The following is an 11,587-nucleotide window of genomic DNA, read 5'->3' on the forward strand; positions in this document are numbered from 1 at the left end:
AGAACCCATTGCCCTTTTTGGTTGTGAAGTCTGGGGTCCGCTCACCAACCAAGAATTCACAAAATGGGATAGACTCCAAATGGAGACTCTGCAAAATATCCTCCATGTACAATGTAAAACACCAAATAATGCACGCAGAGCAGAATTAGGCCTATACCACTAATTATCAAAATCCAGAAAAGAGACGTTAAATTCTACCACCACCTAAAAGGAAGCGATTCCCAAACATTCCATACAAAGCCATCACCATACAGAGAGATGAACCTGGAGGATAGTCACCTAAGCAAGCTGGTCCTGGCGCTCTGTTCACAAACACAAACAGACCCCACAGAGCCCCAGGACAGAACACAATATAAACCCAACCAAATCATGAGAAAACAAAAGATAATTACTTGACACATTGAAAGAATTAACAAAAAAAACTGAGTAAACTAGAATGCTACTTGGTCCTAAACCGAGAGTACACAGTGGCAGAATACCTGACCACTGTGACTGACCCAAACTTAAGGAAAGCTTTGACTATGTACAGACTCAGTGAGCATGCCTTTTCTATTGAGAAAGGCCGCCGTAGGCAGACCTGGCTCTCAAGAGAAGACAGGCTATGTGCACACTGCCCACAAAATGAGGTGGAAACTGAGCTGCACTTCCTAACCTCCTGCCAAATGTATGACAATATTAGAGACACATATTTCCCTTAGATTACACAGATCCACAAAGAATTCAAAAAAACTAATCCAATTTTGATAAACTCCCATATCTACTGGTTGAAATACCACAGTGTGCCATCACTGCAGCAAGATTTGTGACCTGTTACCACAAGAAAAGTGCAACCAGTGAAGAACAAACACCATTGCAAATACAACACAGATTTATTTATTTTCCCTTTGTACTTTCACTATTTGCACATCGTTCAACACATGTATATATTACATAATATGATATTTGACATTTTACATTTGACATGTCTTTATTCTTGTGTAATGTTACTGTTCATTTGTATTGTTTATTTCACTTTTTTTTATTATCTCTTCACTTGATTTGGCAATGTTAACGTGTGTGTGTGTGTGTGTGTATATATAATACCTGAATGCCAAGCCCATTTCAGTGGAAAACAGAAAGCTCAGTGCTCCAGGCTTCTGCCTCATAAACATAGGATAATATGAAGTTCTTATTAGCTTTCAGAACACATTACACATACACACACACACACACACACACACACACACACCACACACACACACAACCCACACAACACACACACACACACACACACACACCACACACACACACACACAACACACACACACACACACACACACACAACACACACACACACACACACAACACACACACACACACACACACACACACTTGGCAGTGTGGACAGCTCCTGAAGACCTCCACATATGGAATCAAACATCCAGCCTCTCCCGGTTGTGTAAAACGATGAGTGTCTGTCTTTTATTGGAGTGTTCCACTAGTTTTCAGCTGACCCTCAACTTGTGTTGGTTGATTTACCCAGCTTCACTCATGTCAAAGGAGAGTTAGTTCCATTCCAGGTTTATTGTGTGAGATCCACTTCCGGGGCCACAGAGGTGGAACTACTTCCGGGTCACAGTGAAGTAGTCTCTGTCTGCAGGATGGACTGGGCTCTGGAGTTCCGCTCGCGGCTGTGAGTGGGTGTAGAGGGCTATTGACGCGTTATGTAGAAGGCAGTCCCGCCCGATGTAATGCTTTAAAGACACACTCCTCCACTTCCTCTTCAGCTCCCCTGACCTTATCGCACGCACGCACGCACGCACGCACGCACGCACGCACGCACGCACGCACGCACGCACGCACGCACGCACACACAACACACACACACACACACCACACACACACACACACACACACACACACACACACACACACACACACACACACACACACACACACACATTCAGTTTCAGAAAGTATGGTTATCGAGAACATGAGGTGAAATGTAAGAGTAGCTCACCTCGGTGTTGAGGAAGCAGTAGAGAGTAGCTATCACCAGACCCTGGAGAACACAACATATGGCAACATCAACTCAGCTTCTAAAACACACTGTACAGTGTATTCACAAAGTATTCACACCCCTTGACTTTTTCCACCTTTTGTTGTGTTACGGCCTGAATTTAAAATTGAGATGTTGTGCCACTGATATACACACAATACCCCATAATGTCAAAGTGGAATTATGTTTTTAGAAATGTTTACAAATGAAAAGCTGAAATGTCTTGAGTCAATAAAGTATTCAACCCTTTTGTTATGGCAAGCCTAAATGAGTTCAGGAGCAAAAATGTGCTTAAAYGTCACATAATAAGTTGCAAGGACTCACTCTGTGTGCAATAATAGTGTTTAACATGATTTCTAAATTACTACCCCATCTCTGTACACCACACATACAATTATCTGTAAGGTACCTCAGTCGAGCAGTGAATTTAAAACACAGATTCAACGACAAAGACCAGGGAGGTTTTCCGAAGAAGGGCAGCTATTGAATATCCCTTTGAGCATGGTGTTATTATTTACACTTTGGGTGGTGTATCAATACACATAGTCACTACAAAGATACGGGCGTCCTTCCTAACTAATTTGATGGAGAGGAAGGTAACCACTCAGGGATTTCACCATGAGGCCAACTAAAACAGTTACAGAGTTTAATGGCTGTGATAGGAGATAACTGAGGATGAATCAACAACGTTGTAYTTTTTCCACAACACTAACATAAATTACAGAAATAAAAGATGGAAGCATGTGCAGAATATACCAAAACATGCATCCGGCAATAAGGCACTAAAGTAATACTGCAAAAAATGTGGCAAAGAAATGAACTTTTTTTTCTTAATACAAAACATTATGTTTGAGGCAAATCCAACATAACACATTAATGAGTACCACTCTTKATATTTTAAAGCAAGGAGATGACAGCGTCATGTTATGGGTATGCTTGTCGTTGGCTAGGACTTTTTTATAGTCTTTGCCAATGACAAGCATACCCATAACATGATGCAGCCATAATAAAAATAAATAAAATAGAGCTAAGAACAGGAAAACAAAGTTGATGCTTCAACAGACACTGAGATTTTAAAAAATTATGCAGGACAATTACCTAAACACAAGGCCAAATATACACTGGAGTTGCTTACCAAGATGAATGTTTCTGAGTGGCCTAGTTACAGTTTTGACTGATATCSGCTTGTCCAGCAATGATCAACAACCAACTTGACAGAGCTGATTCTAACAGGTACTGACTAAGGGGTTGAATACTTACAGTGCTGTGAAAAAGTATTTGCCCTTTCTGATTTTCTGTATTTTTGCATATTTTTTTATACTGAATGTTATCAAATCCTCAACTAAAACTTTAGATAAAGGGAACCTGAGTTTACAAATAGCAAAAAAAAGAAGATAATTKTTTTATTAATTTAATTAACAAAGTTATGCAATACCCAATTCCCCCGTGTGAAAAAGTAATTGCCCCGTTACACTCAATAACTGGTTGTGCCACCTTTAGCTGCAACGACTCCAACCAAATGCTTCKTGTAGTTGTTGATCAGTCTCTCACGTCTCTGTGGAGGAATTTTGGCCCACTCTTGCATGCAGAACTGCTTTAACTCAGTAACATTTGTGGGTTTTCAAGAATGAACTGCTCTTTTCAAGTCCTGCCACAACATCTCAATTGGGATTAGGTCGGGACTTTGACTAGGCCATTCCAAAACTTCAAATTTGTTGCTTTTTAACCATTTTCATGTAGACTTTCATGTAGACTTGATTGTGTGTTTTTGGATCATTGTCTTTCTGCATGACCCAACTGCACTTCAGCTTCAGCTCACAGATGGATGGCCTGACATTCTCCTGTAGAATTCTTTGATACAAAGCAGAATTCATGGTTCCTATTAAGGCAAGTCGTCCAGGTCCTGAGGCAGCAAAGCATCCTCAAACCATCACACTACCTGAGCTTAAAAGGTACAAATCTGTTGTTCTATCCCCTGTTCCAGGGGTTGGGTTAAATGCGGAAGACACATTTCAGTTGAATGCATTCAGTTGTACAACTGACTAGATATCCTCCTTTCCCTTTATGGGGTATTGTGTGTAGATTGATGAGGAAAAAAACGATTTAATAAATGTTTGAATAAGGCTGTAGTGTAGCAAAATGTGGGGGTCTGAATGCACTGTATATATAAAAGTATGTGGACACCCCTTCAAATTAGTGGATTCGGGTATTTCAGCCACACCCGTTGCTGACAGGTGTATAAAATCGAGCACCCAGCCTTGCAATCTCCATAGACAAATATTAGCAGTATAKTRGCCCTACTGAAGAGCTCAGTGACTTTCAACGTGTCACCGTCATAGYATGCCACCTTTCCAACAAGTCAGTTCATCAAATTACTGCCCTGTTAGAGCTGACCCGGTCAACTGTAAGTGCTGTATTGTGAAGTAGGAACGTCTAAGAGCAACAGRGGCTCAGCCGCAAAGTGGTAGACCACACAAGCTCACAGAACGGAACTGCTAGGTGCTGAAGCACGTAGCGTGGAAAAATGTCCTCGGATTCAACCTTCACCACTGAGTTCCAAACTACCTCTGGAAGCAACGTCAGCACAATAACTGTTCATCGGGAGCTTKATGAAATGGGTTTCCATGGCCYAGCAGCCGCACACAAGCRMAAGATCACCATGCYCACTGCCAAGCGTCGGRTGGAGTGGTGTAAAGCTCGTCACCATTGGACACTAGAGCAGTCCGGCGGACGAATATGGTTTGTTGGATAGCAGGAGAACGCTACCTTCCCCAATGCATAGTGCCAACTGTAAAGTTTGGTAAAGGAGGAATAATGGTCTGGGGTTGTTTTTCATGGTTCAAGCTAGGCCTCTTAGTTGAGGGAAATCCAGTGAGGGAAATCTAAATGAGACAGCATGTAATGACATTCTAAACAATTCTGTGCTTCCAACTTTGTGGAAACAGTTTGGGGAAGGCCCTTTCCTGTTTCAGCATGACAATGCCCTCGTGCACAAAYCGAGGTCCATACAGAAATGGTTTGTCGAGATTGGTGTGGAAGAACTTGACTGGCCTGCACAGAGCCRTGATCTCAACTCCATCGAACACCTTTGGGTTGAATTGGAACGCCAACTGCGAGCCAGGCCTAATCGCCCAACATCAGTGCCCAGCCTTGCTAATGCTCTTGTAGCTGAATGAAAGCAAGTCCCTGCAGCAATGTTCCAACATCTAGTGGAAAGCCTTCKCAGGAGAGTGGAGGCTGTTATAGCAGCAAAAGGGTGACCAACTCCATGTTAATGCKCATGATTTTCGAATGAGATGTTCGACGAGCAGGTGTCCACATACCTTTGGTCARGTAGTGTARGTATATACCTGGAATGACCCCAGTCCCAGGTCAAACTAGATAGGGTTAGGGTTAGGGGGGGTAAAAGGTTAAGGATCAAGGGTTAAGGTAGTGGTATACCTGGAATGACCCCAGTCCCAGGTCAAAGATAATCTTGTATTCTGCCATCCTGTCGCTCTCTGTCTCCACCAGGTAGACAAACACCATGTAGTTGACTCCAAATAGAGGAATCAGCAGCAGGGTGGATTTAGCCAGACACCTGCAACACACAGGTGTGTAAGAATAATCTAAACAAATGTGATTGGTTGTTGAGAGAATATCTGTATTATCATTGGTTGTTGGAGGGGTACCTGTACTGTGATTGGTTGTTCCCGCCCACGTCAGAGCAGAGTAGTTTCTGGACTAGGATACGGATGATACTGATGAACAGAACAAAGTTGATCTGATGAGACAAGAGACCTCCATTAGAATGAGTAGGACATMAGTAGAGCAGTGGTGGTCACGAAATTTCATCAGCCAGTGATTGTAAAGAAATAACTGTCGGTCTCATGGTAATTGACTGTAATTGACCGGGGCTGCAGGTAGCCTAGTGGTTAGAGTGTTGGACTAGTAACCGAAAGGTTGCAAGATCAAATCCACGAGCTGACATGGTAGAAATCTATTGTTCTGCCCCTGAACAAGGCAGTTAACCCACTGTTCCTAGGCCGTCATTGAAAGATAAGAATTTGTTCTCAAGTGACTTGCCTAGTTAAAAAATGGTTAAAAAAAACTCACATTTAGCATCTCCTGGCTTCCACACACAAGCCACTGATGCTGACCMTAGAAACATTTGCATTTTAAAAAGTCTAATAAATCCATGCAATATAACCTACACCTTCACAATGAATCCATGGTTTATTTTAGAAGCATGATATGAATAAAAAGTAGTCTATTTCAGAAGAACAGCATACTCTGAGTTGTCCTTATGTTAGGTCCTGATCTGGCTATGCCAAGTGGCTGTGGGCTACACTAGTTKWTTTAGCAGACAAGATTTGCTTAGAKTTCCRTGGCATTATTTTATAGTATGAAGAATACAAATGAACAAAGCTGAATAAAATAGAAAGGATCTTTTCTCCAAACGATTTGAGGGAGTGCGCACATGCGGATATTCTGTGTTGGTCGGTTAACAAAGAAATTGGTACTCCTATATGCTTAATTTAGAGTTATTAATGTAACTTTAGTTGTTTTACAAATGGGCTATGTTTAGATTTTTAATACATTCTAAGGCTGCATGATGCGACTGCAATGATTATTTGAAAAAAGTCTCTTGAAAGGCATGAGCCCTGCTTTGTTTTTTTTTGCGCAGGCTGTACACACTACATCAGTCACTCATTCACAATTTGACAAGCACTTGATAATGCCTTGAATTTCACAGCGGCATCCCCTTTGTGTGGCCGTAATGCACCCTAAAACAATCCATGCCTTTTGTGTCCAGTGGCCGTTATGCCCATCTCCCTGAGTGCTGTGCGCTCCATCACGTGATCGGGTCTTTCTCACAGGCTACAAGTGAAGACAGACACATCCGGAACTCAACTGCGTGTCCTTATCTATTTCCGAGGTGCATATTGAAGATACTGGAAGAACTATCCACATTTACTTTTTTGTCAGCCAGCAAGATGAGTAGGCCTAATGACCAGCAAAAGCACTAGCCTATGTCAATCTACTATCCCCCATAGTACAAACGTCCACCTATTCTATGCTGTGTGAAAAATTAAATATTCCTAACATAGTCTGGACAGTTGTGGGATGCGATAGATCACAAATTAATACAACTACCAGCATCCCAAAAATGTTTTATGATTAGATTTCGATAAACATTTGCATTGATGTCAGAGTGGTTAGAGGGACAATAGAGTTGCTGAGTACCAGGCAGTTAGCAAGTTTGGTAGCTACTAATGACCTTCCAATAGAATCAGAGCTTGGAGAAGCCTAATTACCGTGACTAAACGGTCATGTGGAATTGATGCCTTCATGACTCGTGACCGCCGGTGTGGCGGTAATACAGTCACCGCAACAGCCCTAGACATGGAACCCATTTTGGCTCTAATGGAGACAGCAGCCCAGCCCCTGTTTCTGCTAGTTTGTTCAGTGACTCAAAGGCTTGCTGATACTGGGTGCCATTACTGCTCTACTGATACTCACTATCACAGACGCCATTATGGCCAGTTGGACACCCTCCTAGGGGTAGGAATGTCATTCCTCTCCCAGCAGCTACACACACCCCACACACACACACACACACATTGATTAGTCGCATGTTGATGAGCTGTGAGACGGGGAGATGTTCAGTCGACTGTTGATGATGTCAGAGCAGACTCACTCGTGTCTTCCAGATACATCCTACAGAAAGATCCAATCACCAGAAATACTGAGGGTAACCCTGAGAGAGGACAGCAGGAGAAAAGCGGAGGAAGAAAGAGAGAGAGAGAGAGAGAGAGAGAGAGAGAGAGAAGAGAGAGAGAGAGAAGAAGAGAAAGGAAATAGAAAGAAAGAAAAGAAAGAAAAGAAAGAGAAGAAAGAAAGAAGAAAGAAAGAAGAAAGAAAAGAAAGAAGAGAGAAGATAGGAAGAAAGAGAGAAAGAGAGAGAAAGAAAGAAAGAGAGAGGAGAGAGAGAGTGCAGAAGGAGAAAGAGAGAGGAAGAGAGAGAGAGAGAAGAGAGAAAGAAAGAAAGAAAGAAAGAAAGAAAGAAAAGAAAGAAAAAGAAAGAAAAGAAAGAAAGAAAGAAAAGAAAGAAAGAAGAAAGAAAGAAAGAGAAAGAAGAGAGAGGAAGATAGGAAAGAGAGAAAGAGAGAGAAAGAGAGATAATGGAGAGAGAAGAAGAGAGAGAGAAGAGAGAGAGAAGAGAGAGAGAGAGAGAGAAGAGAGGGAGGAGAGAGAGAAGAGAGGAAACCAGGACTTATTGAGACCATAATTTAAACAGCCACTAAACAGCAGCCTATAAAAACTACACCACAAGACACAGTCCATAATACTCAACCAATACCTGCTAAACACAGGAACATTAAAGACAATGGATTACTTCTGTCAGGGGCTGAAGATGTAGTAATAACAACGAGTCCAGGAAGTGACATTGGACAAACGGGAGAGTAGTGAGAGAGAATATTACAACAGTTGTTAACTGTGAGCATACATGTATTATACTGGGAATAATACTCTCTGGTCACACGCCATGGTTAAAGAGAGAGTGTGTGGTGTGTGTTCTTACCCCAGCCGATTGTTAGGTAGACAGCGAGGTGTGTATATGAATAGGTTACCAGGAGCAGTGTCTGTAGTAGAGCCCCTCCACCAGCAGCCAGAAGAAGTTAGCCATTATGAAATAGTTTAAACATCACCAAACTGACCTTAACAGCCCACCTACGTACACACACACACAACACACAACACACACACACGCACGCACGCACGCACGCACGCACGCACCACCACGCACGCACGCACGCACGCACGACGCACGCACGCACGCACCCACACCACACACCACACACACACACACCACACACACACACACACACACACACAACACACACCACACACACACACCACATGCCACGTACATACACACCACACACACACACACACTGCACGCACAAACGCACACACAGACACACGCATGCACGCATACCACAAAACCAAAAACACATGCACACACAGAGTTAGCCATGTGAGTAAACAACATCAGACTGACTTCACAGCCCAACTACAAATAACACATTTTTACTATACTGTGTTAACACTTGTACACGTTTACAGTCCTTGGAGACAGAATTTGCATACATTTTACAATGATAGATAGTGTGAGTCTCACACAGTGAGGCTGTGTGCTACAGTCCAGTGTTTTGGTTCTGGGAGAAGATGACAGAGTCTTTAACCAGCACAGCCACGGCTCGCAAAGATGAACGACACAAACAGGTTCACATGGATGTAGTTCCTAGTGCAGTGGGAGCCTCCTAACACACACACACCAACACACACAAAAACGCACACACAAAACACACACCACACACACATGCACACAGTGTGAAAGGAGGTATGAGGTCAGGATAAGAGTGTTTATAAACAGTGGTCAACTTGTGAATTATGGAATTATAAACATCCAAAAGGTCCTTGATAACCCCATGTATTAAAAATACAGCACATTCACACACCACTGCCAAAACACTACACTGTGTGTGTGTGTGTGTGTGTGTGTGTGTGTGTGTTGTGTGTGTGTGTGTGTGTGTGTGTGTGTGTGTGAGAGAGTGTGTATGTGTGTGAGTGTGTTACCTGATCAGACAGAGGTGAATGTAGAGGTGATGAGAGCAATAATTGAGAGGACTGTGGCCCAGAGTGTACAGAGTCTTCACCACTGGTAGAACAGCAGCTGGTTGAGTAAACACACACACCAACAACCACCACACCACACACAACACACACACACACACACACACACACACACACACATACCACACACACACACACACACACAACACACCACACACACACACACCACACACACACCACACACACACACCACCACACACACACACACACACACACACACACACACACACACACACACACACACACACACACACACACACACACACACACACACACACACTCTGGCATGTACATACACACATATTGCAACACACACAGCTACTGCGGAACACCACACACACTGCACACATAGGCGTACATTCTGGATGCCCAGTAAAAAGCTTTGCTTGTTGCAAAATAGTCTGTGTCTCTTCAAGAGCTTATTTCACAACCAGTTTGAATGCAACAGATAAATGGTTGCAACTGCAAATGCTAGCTTCAACCCTGCATGAATTCCTCCTGCCCTCTGATAGATGTGTATAATCACAAGAGGTTGGGATAACAGCAGCTAGTGTGTGTGTGAGTGTGTGTTTGTGTGTGTATCAGTCTGTCTACTCTTCATCATTCTCCTCCCCATCACCCTCTCATTCTTATAAACAAACATTCCCCTAGTCTGAGACACCATCAGACTCAGACTCAGACACAACGCGAGCGCGCACACACACACATACATACACACACACACATACATACACACACACACACACACACACACACACGCACGCACGCACGCACGCACGCAACGCACGCACGCACGCACGCACGCACGCACGACGCACGCACCACGCACCACACAACACACACACACACACCACACACACACCACACACACACACACACACACGCACGCACGCACGCACGCACACACACACACACACACACACACACACACGCACACACACACCCAATAATAAACTGTTCTAACCCTAACTATGTGCTTTGTATTTTATCCCAAAAAGTGAGCACTAACTTTAAACTTTCACATCTGAACCCTGACCTTGACCCCGGAACCTCCTCTGGGAAAGAGACAGTCCAGACTCTTCTCTACAGAGATGGAAGGAATGGAACCCTTTAATTCATTCCTCGTCCAGACAGAATCCTCTCCTCTGACTGTGGAATCTCAATGGAACACGTGAGAGGGTCTGGACTCACTCAACCATAGAGGCTGTCATACCACAGAGACACACCACCTGGACAGGCCATGTATGCCCTATGACTCTCTACTCTGGCACACCAGACACACAATCAGAGGTAGGGGATGAGAAACATGAAATGTTTGGTGGGTTCGAAAAMGAATTTTCCTTGGCTCCTTTACCCAATAACCCACCAATACCAAGCAGACAAAGGAGAYGATTCCATCTGAGGCACAACTGACTGAATAACCTGTCCCAGCTCAGTGCAGTGTCTGACTCTGTAGTGATTTAGTGGAGTCCGTTCTGGTTCAACGGTCACAGTTCCTACACCATGTTGGGTTACTAACTTTGGAGTTGCTGTGGCAGAACTACCTTGTTAGGTTTGTTGTCGCTGGACCAGCAGACGGTGCTGATGCTGGGGTAGATGTCAGACCAGCCAGCCTCAGTACAGTTCCTACTAAAGGTACCTGACAGAGAGGATAAACAGCAATATAAGGAGGATGTACAGTACGGTCGATGGAATGATGGAGGGATGGATGTGTGTTTACCATGTCGTCCGAAGAGGTGTGTGAGAGCAGGGGGGCAGGAGAGAGTCACCTCTTCCCCTACTGCTGCTGGGGCCCAACATGAGATGTTGTCCCATAGACCACCACAGCCTACACACGTACACGCACGCACGCACACACACAAACACACA

At 43.7% G+C, this 11,587-nt stretch overlaps 1 pseudogene; it reads right to left on the reverse strand.

Moving 5' to 3' along the window:
• Window positions 1-1,931: 1,931 nt before the first annotated feature.
• LOC111953839 (vasoactive intestinal polypeptide receptor 2-like) overlaps window positions 1,932-11,587 on the reverse strand; it is a 29,087-nt pseudogene continuing 19,431 nt past the window's right edge.

The sequence above is a fragment of the Salvelinus sp. IW2-2015 genome, linkage group LG27, assembly GCF_002910315.2.
Source record: "Salvelinus sp. IW2-2015 linkage group LG27, ASM291031v2, whole genome shotgun sequence".
In the NCBI taxonomy this organism is placed as follows: domain Eukaryota; kingdom Metazoa; phylum Chordata; class Actinopteri; order Salmoniformes; family Salmonidae; genus Salvelinus; species Salvelinus sp. IW2-2015.